At 47.3% G+C, this 20471-nt stretch overlaps 1 protein-coding gene across 1 annotated transcript in view; it reads left to right on the top strand.

Annotated features, from left to right (window-relative positions):
• Nucleotides 1-448: 448 nt before the first annotated feature.
• Nucleotides 449-20471, top strand: part of CDH11 (cadherin 11) — a 169573-nt gene continuing 149550 nt past the window's right edge. Inside the window, exon 1 of the mRNA XM_056135704.1 lies at nucleotides 449-639. The gene's annotated coding sequence lies outside the window, so the exon portion shown is untranslated. The remainder of the gene's footprint in view (nucleotides 640-20471) is intronic.

Here is a 20471-nt window from a genome sequence, read left to right as displayed (position 1 = left end):
CCGTCGTCCGGGCCTCCCGGGCCCGTTCCCCGCCTGAGCGGCAGGAACGGATTGGGGCGAAGGAGGAAAAGGCTGGAGGGGCTCCCCTCCGCTCCCCACTTTCCCTCCACCACCCTCCCGAGAGGCTTGGCCGCGGGTCCCGGGAGCCCAACTTGAGTCGCGCCGGACTCGGTCGACGCCCCCAGGGAGCCCGAGGGCAGCGACCCGGGGCGCGAGCGGCGGCCGCGAAACCCTGGGGGAGAGCATCTCGGGGTCCCCCGGGACACGGGCGCGGACGGGGTCGCCCCCCGCAGCCTCCGCGGGGCCGGGCTCTGCGCGTCTGGCAGCCGCGGCTCCCCTCCGCCCCCCCCCCCCCGCCCTCTCCTCCCTCCCGGCGGCGGCCTCCCTCCTCCCCCCGCACCCCGCCCGCCCGCCACCTCCCCCCCGTTTCTCATTCCTGCCACTAGCGCGCTCGGCGGCTCATTCCGCGGCCGCCGCCAGCCGAGGGGAGCGTCGCGAGCAGATGCCGCGGGGGCCGCTCGCAGCCGCCGCCGACTTGTGAATGGGACCCGGGCTGGGGCCGGGGTTGCCACCGCCGCCGCGCTCGCCCAGCTGCAGGGACCGACGGCTGGGAGCCCGCGCCACCCTCCAGGGCCCCAGGTGAGCGCGTCGCCAAGTCCCGGCTCCTCGTCTGCACGGAGCTTCTTTTATTTTATTCTGTTTTATTTTATTTTATTTTGTTATTTTGGGCGGGGGGAGCTCTGGGGGGGGGGTCGCATCTCTGGATGAGAATGTTGGGGTGCGTGGGAGTACGGCAGGAGATCTGACTCGGAAAGGTTTTCACTCGTGCACAGCAGAAGCCGTGTGGGGGAGGGCGGAGGTAAGAGAAGATTTGTTTCAAAAATCCCGAGGGGCGCGGGGAGCCAGCTGTGGGCGCCGGCCCCGCTGGGGCAGAGGCGCCAGATGTGCGCTCCCCCGCGCTCCCCGGCTCCGGCCTCCCCGGGGCGCGCGCCCAGGCCGCGGGCGAGGGGCTCTGCGCCCGGCCGGGACCGCGACGTGGCTGGAGCCGCGCTCCCTTATCGCCACCGACCCCCGGCCGACGCTCTCTCTTTCTCTCTCTCGGGGGTGGGCGGGTGGAAAAGTGACCCCCGCTCACTGCGCCTCCTTTCCCCCCCGCGAGCGACGACGTGACGGTGCTCTGCGGGATTCCTACCCCTGCTCCCCCGATCCCCCGCCGATCACTGCCCGGGGCTCCGGGTCCCCGGCCTCGCGCCCGCCCGGGGAGACCCGGGGAAACGTGCGGTCAGTCCCGGGGTCCGCTCGGCGATCGCCCCCGCACTTGGCCGGCGTGGCCTTGCCCGCGGCTTGGCAGCGGACTGCGGCTCCCGGGCGGGCGGCTGCGGCGCGCGCTCCTGTCGGAGTCCCTGCGGGAGCTCCGGGACCCCGCGGGGCAGCTCCCGCCGGCCGGTGGATGGCCCGGCGCGGGGCCAGGACGCGGGCGCAGCCGGCCGGGCTGCGCGGTAACTTTGCCGGCCGTTTCCCCGAGCGCGCCCAGCCTCCTCGGCTCTCCGCGCGCGCCGTCGCCTGCCCTCTGCTCGGCCGGGTTGGGGAGCGCAGAGCCGCGGCTGGATGGGGAGGGCGGCGGGGAGGAGGGCACCCCTGGCCCCTCCACCGGAGCGGAGCGGTCAGGGCGTCCGCTTGGCGCGGTGAGTCCCCAGAGCCACCTCCTCTGGGGTGGGGCCCCCCCCGGGGCGCGTGTCCTCAACCCTTGCTGGACCAAGCTCTGCTAACCGCCGCCCCTTCTCCGGTGGTGCTGGTGGGCGATTGTGTGTGTGTGTGGGGGGGGGGGGGGGGTTTCTCATGCCTGCCCCTTCCCGAGCGAAAGGTTTTATAGATGCTAGGAGAGAACACACACACAACACACACACACACACACACACACACACACACACACACACACACCCCAGAAACCCTGTTGCTTTTGCTGATAATGCAGCAAGAATTTCACGGGCCATCGCGCCGCTATTAAGAAATCGCATCTTTTAATTATTTAATAATGTCATCCCTGACTGGCGGCGAGTCGTCCGTCCCTCAGGAGGAGCCGGGTCTGAAGGTTGGCTCCCCCCATCCCGGCTTCGTGTGGGTAGAGATCCCGCTGAAGTCCCCTTGCCCGTTTAACCCTGCAGAAATCTTGTTCCGAACCTCGCAGAAACCTCTCCTAGTTTCTTTCCCCTCCGGGCCTTCCTCTTGGAGGAATGGGAGGCAGTGGATAAGTTTTCGGTTTAATTGCAGGAAAGCCATGATCATTAATCCGGGCAAAGAGAAGGGATTCATTCCTTGATCACTTGTACTTGCGACAGACGTGGCTGGTTTTGTGAGGTGTCTGGCTTTCTTTGGGCGAGGGGATGGAGATTTGGTCAGAGCCAGAGACTCCACTGGCCAGCAACCCGTCAACACATTGCATTGGCCAGGCTGGACTCCTGGGGAGCCTAAGGCAGTGGAGAGAAGAGAAGGGGCTGGCCTTGCTTTCATTAATCCTGGTATTCCCCCCCCCCCACACACACACCCAAACCCTCCTCACACACACTGCAGACAGAAGCCTGACACCAGAACCCCAAAGTAACCCCTACCAAACTCCAGCTGTGGGAGCCTCCTATCAGTGGAACAAAAGAATTAAAGTTGCAAAACCAAGGGACACAACTGTGACCAATTCCAGAGGGACCCCAGAGACTGCTGGTCCCCAAAGTGTGTTCATGGAAAGCTTTGATTGCAGATGTTGGAGTGGGCCAGGCTATCGGGCCCTAGAATTTTCAGCTCTGGACACCACTGAAATTCTGCCTTGGACAAAGGCAGTGAGTGTTGTTCAGTATAATCCAGGGAATGGCTCCGAGAGCCCTGGGAACTTGACTTGCGTGAGAATTAGCTTTACCTCTTCCTTTTGAAAGATAGCAAAATAATACATGAAATCTGTATCAAGCTACGCTCTGTGACTGAATCTTTATTAAGACCGTCATTTTCCCTTGAGTCTGCGCAAGATGGTCACACTATTACATTCTTAGAAAAAAGAAAGGAATAGGCCCTTCCCACTCCCGAGGAAAGGGGTGAGGTGGGGGGGGGGGATGAAGAGAGGTCTTAAAAGATTTGAGATAGAATCGTCTATGAAGGCCCAGACATGCAGATTTACTCAGACTGGACTTTAGTGCTCACTAGAAAAATAGGCTTTAAAAAGAATCCTAATTGAAGCAGAGGACCATCTTGATAGCACTTTGGAACTTCCATTATTTCGGCATTCTTATCAGAGCACCAGAGAATAAAATGACTAGAAACCTAAATTCTATTTTCAATAAAGATGCAATCTTTAGTTAATTTGAGAATTAAAAAAAAAGTTATAACTCTTTCTTTTTCTATGACCCAGAACTCATGCTCCCTCTTTGCAGTGGTGGTGATGACTAATTGTTAGTTTATTTGTGCACAGAAGGGGGGACAAGCATTGGAGAGCATGCTATGATTTGGGGGAATACAGATCAATTTCATGCTCCTTTAATGCACTTGTCCTCATAATTCATGGTTTTTCTTCCTCTCTGAATAGAATTACATGGCTGCTTTGTAAAGATTCTGGTTTGGGGACTCTTGTATGGGAAATGCCTCAACTTTGGCCACCAGGCTCCATTTACAATTCAAAAGCTCCACTCCCCTGAGCACCGTGTATCTAAGAACTTTGCCTGTGAATGTCTGTGACTTATGCAGTTGACAGTTCACATAAACATGGATCTGCAATATTCAAATCTATTTCCAGAACCCTCTCGATGCGATCTGAAAATCTGGTTTTAGTCTGCCTTCATTTCCTATACACGGGCATAGGCAGATGTTCAGGAAGCATAGTCATTGCATTTATATCTATTTTTCAATACTGATTTTTTTTTTTACTTTGGCCCTAGGTATACTCGTAATGATTTGTTAAAGTGGTCTATAGGTAGAAATATAAGTAGAAAACCTTCCCCCACTGGAACATTCACAGGACCCTGCAAATTCAACCCTCAATGATATGTAAGGGATTAAAATGCATTTGCAACACACACCTCCCCTCCCTTATGAAACCGTCTCTAAATCCATTAAAAAGTTGCCTAATTTAACAACCCCCCCCCCTGGTTTTAGGCAACATTGTGTGTTATCAGCCTTTCCACTCCACAGGCGTTGGCTCTGGAATATGTAACGATCTTTGGTCTATGTAAAAGTGTGATTTTAACTGGCTGACAGAGCAAACATCAACAGGTCTGGTGGAAAGGAAAAAACAAAAAAAGCTAAAACTGGAGGAAGTCAGGCAAATTTGCTAGTAGAAACCACCAGCTTCTCCACGAAGATTCCTGTGATCTCTCTCCACGGTTTCCCTTTGGGGCTGAAAGGACTAAAGAAAACACTTGAGGAGAATAATTAGACATCTTTCTGCTATAATTTTACCCTGACATTGAGAGCCTTGTGCGGCTCTGGAAATGGACTCCTCAGCGGAAGATTGCACTTCTGACCACTAGAGGGCAATAGCGTCCTTCTCCAACTTTCTGCATGGGGCCCATCTGCTTTTGAGGGCACCATGAAAAGCGGTTTTGTTACCACCAGCCTTGTCTGGCCCTCTCCGGAGAGACTGAATTCAATCTAGCTGTGGTTCAGGCTACTGCTCCAGCAGTTTGTCAGGATTAACATCTCTCTAGTCCGTGGCTCACGTTACCTTGAGTCTCTTCTGCCCACCTTGGAGTTTACTCGAAAGTTAGAAAATCTTGGAACCCGGGCTTTGGGGAGTAGGAGATGGGGGGCGGGGGCTGGGATGTGTGATAAACACCATCAGCTCTTCCCGAGGCAGCGATCTGGGAGGATTTTTCTGGCAGAAAGCGCATCGTTTCAGACTCCCAGGGAAAGGGAATGAATAAAGGGAAGACGTATTAGCGAGACTGCTGTGGTATCTCTCTGCCTGTTCTTTCCAGAGGATTTGATGACGGTTCTAATTTGCAAAAAGAGAATACAAGATAGCAGTTTGAGCTTTGGTAAACAGGTAGGGCGTGGAGTTTTAATATGACAGAAAACGGTTTACTTATTACCTTGAAACCAGCCTTGTGTTGTGCATAACCTAGCTTTAGCAGAGAGTAAAATTTAATTCAAGATTGGTCCTCGAGCACTGGAGTTTAATCATTTGACATCTCTTTTTTTCAACTTCAGTGATATGGAAATTACTGCTTATGATTAAATTGCATATTTCAGACTGCACAAATTTGTATTTGTTACTGTTTGATAGTATCATTATGAAAGTTCAGAGGAAGAATGGGGGCCCTAATGCTATATTATAATTAAGAGGAGAGTGCTATTTAAAAAAATAAGTACTCTCTTTAAAGGATACTTATTTGTATTTTTTTCTTTTTCTTTCTTTTTTTTTTTCCTTTTTTAACTTTGAGTCCGTTATCGCCCTGGCAAATCAGCAGAGTTCTTTGCAGCTCTGAGTATGCTGGAATGTATAGGCAGTTGATGAAGAAGGAATCAAGGCAGATAGATTATGGGGTCGGGGTGGGGGTTTTAAGTAACTCAGTGTAAAAGTAAAATAAAGTGTTTTGTAAACCCATACTCGCCCCTGACAGTTTATTTAACTTTTATGAAGGAGGGCCTTTTCAACTCCGGGTCTTATAAGTAATGCACATTGGTTAGAACTGGAGGTGAAATGACCTTCTTCAGTTTAATGAGCCCGGGACCACTGCGAAGTTCAAGGATTCCTAGGGAGAGCCTGTGTGTGAGACTCATGCTGAGATCCTTCGAACTCAAGAGTTCTGCTGTAGCCTGGAATCTGGAAGGCTGGTTGGGGTATTTAGTAAGATTAGAGGAGGGAGAGGAGAGGCAAGGGAAAAAGAAAGACCCCAGCAAGTGTTGAGAGAGACTCGGTACCCTTTCTCGTGACCAGACAAATATTGGCATCTTTCACTCTCTCCTCACTCCCTCATTCTTCTCTTCTCTCTCTCCTTTAGATTTTGCGAGGTGCTGAATCCAGCACGCTGGCGCAAACAGCTCTCCAGGCCACAGTAAAAAAGCAGTCAGGGGCTTATGCTGTTGCTTTTTGGCACGGAGAGCACTCCCAGGAATACGGAAAATAAGCACTGCCTTTCTTTTTTCTAGAACTTTCCTGGTGGTATCAGCTGAAGAGAAGCCCTCTGCCCACCCCACTGTACCCCACCCTGTGCTCGGACTGTTCCTGGGGTGCTTTTCTACACTGGCACAATTATCACAAGGGAAGGTGAATTCTCCACCTTGGCCTCTCTTGGATAAAATGTCTTCAGGCCCAGCTTTGTTCCTCACGCGAGTGTCACCTTTCAGAGCCACCAGAGCTCAGAGGTTCCTCCCAGGTTTTGGTCTGAGACACAAATCTCTTTGTCCTGAGGTTCTGTCAAGTGAGTGTTGGTTGTGGGAATTTAGAGGCGCGTCTTTGCCATCCGTGCTGTTTTATTCCCGCAGAATAGACAGAGTTGATGGCAGAGAGAGACAGAGCAGATGGAGTTTCCTGCAGGACCTCTGCCTGGGGTTCTGGGCACGTTTCGCACATAGCCACATCCTGGCATGCACAGACCCATCACCCGAGCACTGGACCAGCTTTACACTTGGAGGCAGCCTCAGTGAGTGGACACAGGCTGAGACCGAGGATGCAAATAGAGTTACACCCTGTCATAATTGAAAAGGTTCATGTTCAGCTTATCACAGTTTTCTTCCATTCATCTTAATTTTTCTGTTTTTTTTTTAAATAAAATATTGCTTTGGGACCATGGCCAACAGTGCTTAGCACTTACACCTGGCTCTGTGCTCGGGGATCAGTCCTAGGGGTTCCCAGGGGACAATGTGCAGTGCCAGGGATCAAACCCATCTCAGCCACGTGCAGGGCGTTAACCCTGAACTCTTTCCAGCCCCCTTTCAGGTTTCTTTAAATTAACACATTAAATGTGATTTGTCATGAATACTGGCTTTTCAGAGTCATTATATTTTGACGTACCTGCTTTTATCTTTGCCCACCAGTTCCATCCTTCTCAAGCTCAGCCCCCTTTTCATCAAGTATGTGCCCAGGAATAAGCTACAGAACTTTTCTGAGACTCAGATACCTGTTTTTTTAAAAAAAGGAGCTAATAATAGTATCTATATCCTAGGATTCCTGTGAAAATAAAATGGAAATTTATTTTAACTGGTGCCATGCCGGGGTGGAATTTTTCAGACTGAAGGTACCATTTCATCCTTACAATTATTAGGCCCAAATTTGACACCAAACATTCGTTTTAGTATAGAAACCTCTTCCAATTAGTGATGAATTGTGTATCCGTGCTTTTAAAAAAATTATTTCCTAAGTTTAAGTGATCCAACCCTCTTCCATTTCAAATATTCAAGAGGCAGCTGAGATTTTAGAGATAATTATGGCTTTTGAAAAGTGCCTGTCTCTTTCCTATCTTTGCTTCTTCTCCCCCTTCTTTTTTTCACGTGGGTTGCTGCGGTGAGTTACCCTGAAGTCATAATCTTCGGAGGGAAGTTTGCTAAGCAGACGATGCTGAGATATTCATTACCAGTTTGCTTCCCTTTAAAAGGGGCTTCATTAGTATTCCAGACTAGCTTAAATGATAATTAGTCTCTTGATAACATAGTCTCCATTTCAAGAATATTCCTGTTTGTTTTTCAGGTGAAGGTAATTTGGGATTTCAGAGGGTTGAATCGCGACAGTTTTGACTCATGCACAGACTACAGTCAGGCCCGAGAGTTCAGTGGGCAGCGCGTTTGCCATGCACTCACTTGACCTGGGTTCAATCCCTGACCCCACATCTGGTTCTCTGATCATTGCCAGGAGTGACCCATGAGCGCAGAGCTAGGAGTAAGCCCTGGGCACAGCCAATTATAGCCCCCGAACCAAAAGAAAATAAAATGACTGCAAGCCACCAAGTTCTCTGGGCCCTAGCTACAGCCTGCCTGGGCCCAGGCAAAAGCACAGTGATTCGGCTTTGTGTTAAACTAACAGAAACCCTTGTCCTCATGCAGCCTTTAATGGTCTCCCCACTGTTTTCACACCCAACATCACAGTCGGGCTGGGCTTTCCAAGACTCCCGGACCTTCCAGGTTTTCCTGCTGGGTCCCATCTGCGTTCTGCTTCTGTCATCTGTCCCTACCCCGGGCCCACATTCCCTCAGGAGGACGCCGCAGCGTGAGAGAAAAGGAAATAGCTGCTCCTTGTAGCTCCTCATGGGCCCAGGGAAGGGAAGGGAAGAGGAGGAATTAGCTGAGATTCTCCCTGGCTGGGGTCAGTGTGCCCCTCCCCTCCTGAACTCCACCAGAGCTGCCACCTGCCTTTTCACCAACAGTGACAAAGCCCTTCTTTCTTTCTTTCTTTCTTTCTTTCTTTCTTTTTTTCTTTCTTTCTTTCTTTCTTTCTTTCTCTCTTGCTTACTTGCTTGCTTGCTCTCTTTTCTTTTCTTTTCTTTTCTTTTTTTTTCACGTTTTGGGTCACACCCAGCGATTCACAGGGGGTTACCCCTGGCTCTGCATTCAGGAATTACTCCTGGCAGTGCTCAGGGGAACATATGGAATGCTGGGAATCGAACCCCGGTCAGCCGCACAAGGCAAAATGCCCTACCCACTGTGCAATCGCTCCAGCCCCAGCGACAAAGCTTTCTGGAGCAGGGGGCTCCCAGAGTCACTTCTGGGAGCAGGGGGCCTGCAGGTTGGGTTTCTGAGTCCCTTCCATGTCCATGTGCCCAGCAGCTCTCTCTTAAGGGCGGTGCACCCCTGGAGCCTGGGTTTGCTTCTGCTTCTGGAACTGAACTGCCAGACAGAGCACCCCCGCCCCACCAACACCCCATGTGTTCTCCCCCAAAGGAGCTAGTCTAATTCTCTTCACTGCAGGTTATCTGTTGGCCAAATGTTTCTCCTGCAGCTTCTTTGGGATCCTGTGGCAGGCTGCCCGCTCACTCCGTGTGGGACCCTGGGCTCAGAGCCCCAGACATGATGGATGTGTGTGTGTGGGCGGGGGGGGGGGGTGGAGGAAAGAGGGGGTGATGCGTTCACACAAATCATTGCAGTTCCCACCTGGGAGTGAGTTCACTTGGGAGCCCTCTTGGGTGCTGCTCTCCCAATGTTACTTTTGCCTTAGCTCTTCCTCCTTGATTTCCTGCCCCCAGCCCTCTCAATAACTGGGCATCATTCTTATCAGATCAGAGTTAGAACCCAGCATAGCCGAACATGTTACCTAGTCCAGGCACCCAGCTAAGACCATGCTGTGTTCTCAGTTCCAGCCATGGTGTTCCCAAGACCTGCTGAAGCAGGGCTCCTTATGGGGGTCTCCAGGAAGACATTGGTTATACTGGGTGTCAAGTCCAGGGACGCTGCACCGAGCCTTACCTCTGCATTTCTAGGCTTCCCCCCACCATCTGATGCGATGCAGATTCTGCACCCGCACACCCTCCCCATCCCTCCCCTCTGCTCCCACTCTTTTGCAGGTGCGGGCGTTTTCTCTTTTCATAGGTAGCATTTAAATCAGACCCTGTGTCCCCAGATTGGACTCACCAAATCCTGTCGCCAGCATTGGCAGAGCCAGCAGGAAGCAAATGGCTGAAACTCTTGGTGAATGATCAGCTCTTTCTGTATTTAAGTTTTTTACCCAAGGTCCCCGCTCCCCAGGGATCACATCCAGAAGGAGCACCCCATTCATTTCTGCTCCAGTCTTCCTTAGTGAGATGGACGGAAGGCAGAAATCGGGCTACGAGGCTCCAGACCAGCGACTCCCTTCTCTACACTCTTTTATTGCAGCTCGAGGCTACATTACATTAGCTTTTATTGCCAGCCACATCCCCCAGAGGACTTAACGCGCCACAGTTTATTTGTTTGTTTTTTTTCTTATGAGCTGTGTTCAGTCACATCCCTCAACCTATCCCTGTGCACGGGAAGCATGATCAGGCGCCTTCAATGGTCTGAGTAGCAGGTTCGGGAGAGGGTTCCCTGCTCTGAACTGTGTATGGGTCTGCCTTTCCATGGGTCTGCAGGGCGCCTGGCTCGCTCTCCTTGGCCCCATCCATAATCCAGTGTGGATAAGAGCTGCCCTGTGGGTTAACGGTAGTGTCAGGTGGGATTGATAGAGAGGACACTTAAAGCAAGGCGCAGAGTCAGCTTGCCATTATTTTAATTGTGGGAGCAGCTGGTGGTGGTCTGGGGCCCAGACCGACTCCTGGCCCTTAGCTACAGTGGTGTTGAACCCCCCCACCCCCAGCAGAGCCCTATTCAGCAGAGTAGTATGGGAGACCCAGGAACATGCAAGGCATGTATTCTGCCTCTGAGTCATGTCCACAGCCCAAGGGCTGCTGTTATGATCACAATTATATTTTGTGTGGTCAGCTTTGGTACACTTATTCTGTATCTTCCACCCCCCCAAAAAAATCTTTAAATTCATATTTTTGTCCTGTTGTACAAAATATCTTTTTATATATTTTTGTGGAGGTCACACCCTGTGGTTCTCAGGGCTTACTCCTGATTCTGAGCTCAGGGAACCAGATGGGATTCTGGGGATAGAAACTGGGTGGGCTGTATTAAAGGCAAGCACCCTGCTCGGTCTGGTCACAAAATATCTCATTTCCCCCTCCTATCCTCATGCTCTGGCTTGGTTTGTTCAGTTACCACCTGGGTTTGGTTAAAACAGTACAGCAGTAGCAAGAATAAAGGCAGGGATAGAGTGTGGTGAAACCACACAAGACTCTTGTGATTCTACACCTTGGGATACAACATCCGATGTGGTCCACAGTCCTGGCAATGCATAGTTGTCATTGTTCGCTTATTTATTGTTTGGAGCAAACAAAGCCAAGTATTGCTTAAGCACCACAAACCCCTCCCCACCATCCTACCCCCTGTGTTTGGAAACTAACCCACAACAGAGTCTCTAGGAACAAGAGCCAGAGAGCTACTTCCCTGGCTCTCCTGGAGACCAGAGCATGCACTTGATGTCTGCTTTCCAGCCTGTGTTTTCTATGTGGATTCAGGGCCAGAGATTTAGGATAGCAGGTAAGGCCTTGCATGCGGCCAACCCTGGTTCAATCCTCTGCACTCCCCCGCCCTCACCCCCGAGCCCAAAAGTGATCCCTGAGCACAGAAGCAGGAGTAAGCCCTGAGCAGACCCAGGTGTGGGCTCCAAACTGAAATTCAATATATAAATGTGGATCTAACATCTTACCCATGGTGGGCACACACATATGGCCAGGGGCCACAGCTGCAGAGGGAGCTTTTGCTTTCCTGTCCAGTGGGGATAGCTGTGTGGTGCCCTCACCTCCTTAGTCCTGTGGCCAATCTACTCCATGGTTTTTGCTGCACTGACATCCACAGGAGCATGAAAACTGAAGCCCTAAGTAGAGATAAGTGGCTCCAAGCCTCACCTCAGCTTCTACGGGGTGAGGACCACTCTGGCTCCCTCCGGCAGCAGGAACTGTGTTTGCGTGAGGATGAGATGGAAGCATTAGTGCTTATAGGTGGATGCGCTGGGAAGGGCAGACAGGCAAATGCCCTTCCTGCAGCTGGTCCTCTACCTCTACTGAGAGCAGTCAGCATTAGCCTTCCTCAGAGGGATGCCTGCAGGGAGACTCAGGCAGGCCTCAAAAGCTTCCAAGACTCGCTAGCCTGCCTTGGAGCCCAGGAGTTAACCAGCCAATGGCTTGGCCTGTGTGGCCGATGGAGCCCAGAGCCCAGGCCTCAACTCAGCATCAAGCCACCCAGAACTCTTGGAATTCAGGGAACTCTTGGTTTTGTTTGATGAACCACACCTGGCTGTGCTCAGGGCTTACTGCTGACTGTGAGCTCAGGGATTACTTCCAACCCTGTGCTCAGGATCACTCCTGACTCTGTGCTCTGGGATGACTCTTGACTCTGTGCTCTGGGATGACTCTTGACTCTGTGCTCAGGGATCACCCCTGACTCTGTGCTTTGGAATCACTCCTGGTTTCATGTTCAGGGGCCCGTCCTGGTGGGGCTCATACGACTATCAAACCTGGGTCAGCTGCATGCAGAGCAAAGGTCTTACCTGCTGTACTATCTCTCAGTGAATGCCTTGTTGTCACTGCCTTTTGACTTCTCTGTCATCTTCTACTGGTCACCTTGACTTAAATCCAGACCACAGACCCAGGATTACCATCCAAGTGGCTGGCTAGCGGTCAGGTCAGAGGTGATCAGAAGTGAGGGAATGCATCCTTCAAGATTTTAAACATCTAACATCTCATTTAAAAGATTTTATAAAGGAATTCTTTAACAATAGCCGCACAACTGTCTCAGTTCCAAAGCCAAATAGAAAAGCAGGGTTCGTTTATGCAAATCATTCCAATTCACAACTCTTGGCACTAAAATAAAATAGCCCGGTAGTAAAGAGAGAGGCCTCACTCCGCTGTATGCCTCCTATAGAGACATAGCTGGTTGTGTTAGATGTAGTTTTCATTTTTATTACTATTGTTGGGGAACCAATATGAATGAAGTGTCACTATTAGTATTATTATCTTCGAGGAAAAATCGCAATTTAGCAGTTAGAGTCGGGCACACTCGCCTCTGCAGTAATGCATTGGTGATTCTTGTGTTTTATTCATCTTCCTTCATCCTGCAGACATCGCCAAGAATCCTCAGCTTCAGCAAAACTGGGCAGTGCGTTGGGGAGCATTTGTCAGGGGGCTAATGCACCCTGAGCGGACATGTCTTTGAAGTGAGGGATGGAGCCTGTGGAATCATTTCTGCTGCTCGCTCCCCGTCCACCCCATTCCTGTTGGACCTGGTGCTGCCGGCCAGAGAGGCAGCACTTTTTCCCTCACAGAAATACCCGCCCTGTGTTCTTTACTTATTGGCCGTCTAACTTCTGTCTCATTTCTCACAAATGGAGAAAGATCACCTGTCAGCAAGTTTGTGGCCAATTGCTGACAAATTTTCCTTAATAGGCTGCCCTGGGGTTCCCTCCCTCTGGGCAGACCAGCCTTGTGCAGCCCTGGCTTTGCTGATAAATAGCTTTGTGGCCTTGGGCAAGCCAATTAACCTCAGTTTCCTCATCTGTAAAGTGGCCTTTTGGGTCCTTTCCAGTTCTAAAATGATCTGCCGCTCAGATCCTCTCTCACAAATCACTTCGCTTGGTACTTTCTGACTGTTTTATCCATATAGGCAAGAGAGGCAGACCAAATCCCCACATGTGGAGGCACTTGTTTGCTTTCCTGCTGGCAGTACTGGGCATCTCTCCCTGCAGGGTGCTCAGTCTGGAACTCTGTGAGAAGTAATGGGATGCAAAAGCCAAGGTTTGGGACTCTGTGCCTGTAGGTGTGTGGGCACCTTTGCAGAATTCAGAGCAGGGGAGTGATGCTGTGTTCAAGGGTTTATTGAATGATTTCTGGAACAGGCCTGAGATGAACTGATAGAAAAGCGCAGCGATGCCAAGCAGGGTTGCTGGTAGGGAGGGCATTATGGCTGTGATGATGAAGCCGGGGCGAAGGTGGTGGCATTATTATAAAAGCTGGTGTATACTGAGCATTTACTATATACATACACTGCTCAGCACTTTCCATAAATTATCTCAATCCATCCTCACTACAACCTCAATGAAGTAGAAGCTATAATTATCCTCATTTATAAAACGTGGAAACCAATATGAGGGTCGTTAAGCAACTTTCCCCAGCGTTCTGCAGTTAATAAGTGGACAAGCAGGGATTTGAACAGAGAGATTCTGTGTTTTTCAAAGCTTTGTTACTGGGAGACAGATTTAAAAGACTTAAGCGGTAGGTTCATGAAATTGGCCACTGTCATTGAGAAACGGGAATGGTTATCTTGTGAGTGCAAAGCTCTGGGCCTTTATCTCACTGCATCTTCCCAATAAATAGCCGAAGTCCTGCCAAGAGACGATTGCAAAGCATTTGAACTCAGAACCCCATAAGATCCAGAGAGCTTTTCCAATGATTCTTGCAATGCCTGCAAGATTGAAAGATTCTTGGCTTTCTCCACACTCAGGATGATTTAAAGATGACACTGAATTTTATATTTTTCTGTAATGTGCTCATTCAACTTAAACATTTGAAAAGACATGTGAGGCAGAAAACAAGTTGTATTTCCCCATATCTCTGCTCTCTTTTGAAATATTGGTTCTTGTCCAGCCTGACACAGATGAAAGGAAGATGCCATCACAAATATCAGAACATGTACTTTGCACTCTTATTTTAGGGGACACTGAAGACATCAACTCAGTCTTTGTTCATCAATAGGGACACTTCATTTTCTGTTGTGCAATCCCATAGCCCTGCGCATTGCAGCACTGATGCAAGTTAATAAGAACCTGGGCTACTGGGAGATAAACAAATCTGTGTACATTGGATTTTAAGAGGCATCAAATGGGTCCAATCAAGCTAGGACTTTAAAGATAATTGTCAAGACCAGTATGGCAAGGTCATTTTTAGAGTAAAAACAATTTCAAGGGGCCAGAGCAATAGCATAGAAGGTAGAGCGTTTGCCTTGCACGCAGCTAACCTGGGTTCGATCCCCGGCATCCCATATGGTCCCCCAAGCACCACCAGGAGTGATTCCTGAGTGTAGAGCCAGGAATAACCCCTGAGCATCGCTGGGTGTGACCCAAAAAGCAAAAAAAAAAAAACAATTTCAAGTTCTCTGTATTTTGCATTTTTTATCTGCAATAATATTTTGGGGGCACTTATTTTTACGTTCCTGCCCACCGTGCATTATTTCCAATCTCTTCTTTGTTAAATAAGGGATGAGAAAAGGGAACTCACTTCTTAAGTCTGGATTTATGTTTCCTCTTTTTTTTTTTTTTCCCTTTATTTTATTTTATTTTTTTTAAAGTTGTAGATTTACAATTTTTTGTGCTTTGGTTTCAATTATACAATGATCAGATACCCATCCCTCCACCAGTGCCCATTTTCCACCACCATGGATAATATCCCTCCCACCCCCTTCCCCCCACCCCCCCTGTCTCTGTGGCAGGGCAATCCCCTGTGTTCTCTCTCTCCTTTTGGGTGTTGTGGTCTGCAAAAGAGGCATTGAGTGGCAAACATGTTCAGTCCATAGTCTACTTTCGACATGCATCTCCCCTCCTGGGAGGATCCTCCAAACATCCTTTATTTGGTGCTCCCTTCTCTATCTGAACAGCCCTTTCCTCTAGGATACCCGGCTGGCCTCTAAGTTATGGAGTAATCCTCCTGGTGCTGATATCAGCTATTCTTGGGTATTAATCTCATACTTTGTTACTTTATATCCCCCAGATGAATGCAATCTTTCTATGTCTATCCCCCTCTTTCTGACTCATTTCGCTTAGCATGATACTTTCCATATTGTACCACTTGTATGTAAATTTCATGACTTCATCTTTTCTAAGAGCTACATAGTACTCCATTGTTTCCTCTTTTGTAGAATACAAGGGTTTGAATGGAAACTCACTCCCCCCCCCCCCCCCTACACACACACCCCTAAAGGATCTGGAAGAACCTTTGGACTTTGCTACAAGAAATTCCCAAAGTGTTGCAGCCACCCTCTTGATCTAGCAAACACATGTAGTAGCCTCCTCTTAACCCACTTCTTGGCACTTGGATTTTTATTTGGACAATGAAAAGCAAATTGATGGCAGGCTCTTGGGAACTCAGAATTAGTTCTCAGTTCTCGCAGCAAAGAGCCTCTTATACCTGCCCCCCAGCTCATGTAAATGAACAGTTGTGAAAACAAAGCCAAGAAGGCAAGTTTCCTGGATACCGATATGAATTTATTAAATTCATAGCATTACTTTTGAAGGGTTGCCTGTCTTTGCTTAATGTTGAAAATATTGTTATCATCTCTAGTATTGTTCCCCCGTTTTTACATTTACACGGGAAACATTTCGATTCACATTTCTTTCTGAAGATGATTTTCTTCAAGCAAGTTACATTGATTGTATCTGCCTGGTCCACTGAGCGTACCTTCCCAGGCGGGCTGATTTCGATGCGAAGAAGCAGAGCTATTTTAGAAATGGTAACTCCCCCTGCATTGTGCGACCTTCTTTGAAGGCTCCTTTAGGTTGGGCTTACTTATAAGAGAGCGCTGAAGATGTCATTCACATGCTCTCAAATGTGAGAAATTGTGCTAATACAACTTTAATTTTCATATCAAATTGAACAAGAAATGAGTTTGTCAGAAACAATCATGTCTATTGCACAAGTGCCAGGTTGGAGAGTTACTGAGATGTGACTGTTTCTCAGTGAGGTGACCTTGCAGAGCAACTCTGTGTCGATGGAAGTCATCCATCTGATGAACCCAGTGACAGCCCCTGGGAAAGTTCTAGGAGACATTCCTGGCAGTGGTCCACCCCAGCTGGGAATACTCCTTAGTTTCCCACTATATTTGGCTAAGCCTCTGCCTCATTCCAAGTGTTCTTTTGGGTCCTTTGCAAACAACAAAACTAGAAGGGAAAACTAGACTCCACTATTATGAAAATAGCTCACTCTCTATGAAATGTGTGATTTCCATTAAATGAAAGAGATTGTGACTTGCTGATAGATCTAGAAATTGAGCAACCATGGGAAGAACTGGGAAGATTTCAGCCATCCTTTGCAGTAAATGTAGGAACTGATTTTAATCCCATTAAATTACCTGTGAAGCCAGAATTATTTTGGCTTCATATTTCAAAATAGTTTTGGTGGCTATGTGCCTTGCAAAATTCAGTTCTTACAGGATCCAAGATAGTGCTAACAGATCAGGATTTCCAAGGGTCACCTTTCGCCTAATATTTAGGTACTTTGCATTTGAGTTAATAGGATACAGAGTGATTTCCATCCTGTGACCTCTCTTTGCTCTATTGCCATAATACAGCAGTGGTAGGATCTGGGCCTTCCTTGATGTGCTTGATGTCTGTTTTAAGTTTATCTTTTTGTTCCATTTTCATGTCAGTGAGAATGTGATCTGAATGGAGAACAGTGATTGACACCCAAGCCCTAAAGGGTTGAGGTAAACCGTGTGCAGATTCCATTGTCATCAGCTTTCAGCTGTGTGACTTTTTATAGATAACTTATCCTTTCTGTGCATCCGTTTTCTTATTGTTGCAATTGGCATGATGATGTGACTCTTCCAAAGATCCAAGCACAGAGAGCATTCTTAATAAAGGTTAGCACTTGGTGCATATGCTACCTGAGCCCATGTGCTGCTTGCACTCACGTGGTCAAACACGTGTTGCCCGAGCACACGTGTTGCCGACATCTCCACTCTTGGAGATGTGTACTTTCATGTTTTCCTGTCTAATGCTGGGATGTGTGTAGGGGCTCTCTTCGCCCTTGGAGAAGCCCGGGTTCTCGCTTGAGCACATTACTCTCCAATCTCTCCCACTTTCTCTCCCTCCTTCCCTTCAAAAGCCTCCAAATAAAATCTGTTTTACTTCAAAAAAATAAATAAATAAGGCACTTAATAAATGCCATGACCCAATGAGATCAAAGTATGATATTTCTGTCTGGCAGAGAGGAAATAGAGGTACAGTGGCTGTAGACATCTTCCTCTGGATTATAGACTAGTGAGTCACTCTGTATTTACTGAAGACCAAGTACTCCAAACCCATGTGCTCTTTCCATTCCCTTTATGAGAATTTACTTGTTTGTTCTTCTCCTTCATACTGAAGGCTCACCCAGGTTTGACAAGAACAATTTTTCTTCCTGTATAAGGTTTTATGCTTTGCTTTTAAGGAAATTTTTACAAGTAACGCTCTCTTTCTAATCATTAATCCCATTTGTGTAGCTCTGAGGATTTCAAGAACTCAATTTTCCTACCAAATCACTATGTGTAGGTCTTTATATGTTTATAAGAGAAATTACAAGATGACAGTTCTCTTGCTGATACTCTCCAATAGATTTGCCACATAACCATACTGTGAACTGTATTTTTAATTAAAATTTTTCCAATATCCTAGTTTTAAATAAGAAAATAGGTGAAATTTGGAAAAAAAAGTATTTTATTTAAACCAGTAAATTCAAACTATAGTGACATGTGAAGGATATAAAATTGCTAATGCAATATTTTGCATGGACTACTTATACTGCATTTGGAATTTGATGCATCTTTACAGTAATAACATGTCTCTTTGGGGACCAGACACATTTCAAATGCTCAGTAGTCACTTGCAGCTAGTGGACACTCGAAAGAGCAGGTCTCAAGTTTTTAAGGAAAATGTGTACAACACGTTCTTTTGGATGTCCTACTCTGTTTGGCACATTTTTATATTATCTAATTTTATTCTCAAAACAACCCTGTACTCCATATGTTCCCCTGAGCACCACCAGGAGTGATTCCTGAGTACAGGGCTGGGAGTAAGCACTGAGTATTGCCAGGTGTGATTAAAGCCAAAAAACATAACAAAATAAACTAAGCTAATCCCTTCCCTTCAACCTTTTACACACACCTATTTTACACACACACACACACACACACACACACACACACACACACTAAAACTTACTGATCAGATTGTGTAATAACCTATCACTATACTGTTATTAAGATACAGAACTTAAGTATAGGCATTACATATTTTGCCTCTCTCTTTAGGACTATATCTGCAACACCGTAACTACTCAATAGTGATTATGATGAGGAAGAAATCACAGTAGTCTTAATCTAATAATTCTACTAGAATTTAGCCTTGGTGAATTTATAATAGTTCCTCTTACATAGTCTTATTTTCTGTCATGTTTATTCCTACTTCTTGTCTAATTTTTTCAAGTATGCCTTTATATCCCAAATGAGTCCCTAGCTGGCTCTGAAGGACTAGATGCAAAAGGAACCAAGAAGATGTGAGAAATCCTTAAAATACTTCCAAGGCTAAGTTTATGTAGGAACCAAGATTCATGGGGAAAAATCATGTGACTTTCAGTGCAAAATGAAGGAAACACGAACCCCTGGAAATGTGGTCTAGATTGATCTTGAACCCATGGTGTGTATCTTTGGGAGTTTGTGAGGCTAAGGAATGTGTAGAACACGTTTGTGGAAGCAAGTGGTTCTTATGCATACAATGAGTCAAGAAAAGTCTCCTAGAGTTATAAATAAAAATTTTACTTTGATTTCTGGAAACATAAAACTCATGGATAAAAATGGGGTTCTGTAGGCAGCTGGAACAGAGAAGGGATCACTAAGAAAATGATGGCTTGAGGAACAGGTCGGCATGGGAGATGTGCTGAAAGTAGATAATGTACCAAACATGATAACCTCTCAGTATCTGAGATGCAAGCCATAATGCCCAAAAGTGGAGAGTATGGGGAATATTTTCTGACATGGAGGCAGGGATATGGGGGAAAGGGGAGTATACCAGGGATATTGGTGGTGGGGAATGTGTATAGATGGAGAGATGGGGGTTTGATCTTTGTGTGATTATAACCCAAACATAAAAGCTTGTAACTATCTCATGGTGATTCAATAAAATTTTAAAAAAATGGGGGTTTGTTTTTTTATGTTTATGGGCCACATTTTGATTGTATACTCAGGGATCACTCCTGGTATGACTCGGGAGTCTATGTGTATCAGGAATTGAACCCAGGTCAGCTGTGTGCAAGGTCTTAGCTGCTGAACTATCTCTAACCAAAAAAAACAAATGGGTAATTTTTTTAAATGATTCCTAGAGACATAGGACCCACATACTTGCTTCAAGTAAGAACTAAATTTTACCTCCCTCAGTATTTTAAAAAACACCTGAATATCCATTTCAGAAAGAGACGTTTATATAAATTCGAAAATTTCCTTGGATAAGGGTGTTAGCCATAAGTGAAAGTACTTGGAACAATTTCTTTGAAGGGCATTGCATAGAAATTATCATCTTGGATAAATAAATGCTACAGCTGAGAGCGAGAGACCTCTGCTGCACTTTCACTTCCTTCCATTTCCTCAAATTTCCCTGAATATCAAATCTTTGTTTTTCTCTCTTAGAAGAAAAAGCTTTGACTCAATTTCCTAGGTTGTCTACATACCTCATTTTCCCCTCTTGAACATTAGAGATTTTTGTGTTATCTGTCACGTCAGGGTCTCTGTTCCATGGAGCCTTTCGAATCAGAGCTTTGGAAGTGACCTTGCAGGATGTTTTAATCATATATTTTTAAATTATTATTACTGTTGCTGTTGTTATTTTGGGCGGTGGCATTTAGAGCAATTTAAATGATTACTGTCACTGTCCCATGACATCATAGTTGCAGAGTCAGGACTTTGTCTATTTTAACTCCTAGTGAGATGCAATTTCTTTTCTCAAGCAATATACTAAGATAAGCTCCTACTAAATGTCAGGCCCTTTAGGAGATGCTAATAGGGGTTGGTAGAAATGAAAAGATAGCACTCTAATTCTAAGCCATTCATAGAGCAGTGGGGACAATGGGCTAAAAGCCCACAGCAGAGAGAGTGCTGGATATGGAGAGAAGGGGTCTTAGCATGCTGGCTGCCTCTGTAATTTTGCGCTGTCTGAGTTCTGTTTGAACACACCCTGAGACTGGCCTCCC

Source organism: Sorex fumeus, unplaced genomic scaffold (assembly GCF_029834395.1).
Source record: "Sorex fumeus unplaced genomic scaffold, SorFum_2.1 ptg000122l, whole genome shotgun sequence".
In the NCBI taxonomy this organism is placed as follows: domain Eukaryota; kingdom Metazoa; phylum Chordata; class Mammalia; order Eulipotyphla; family Soricidae; genus Sorex; species Sorex fumeus.
The sequence above is the reverse complement of the archived record's forward strand: the minus strand, read 5'-3'. Positions and strand labels throughout refer to the sequence as shown.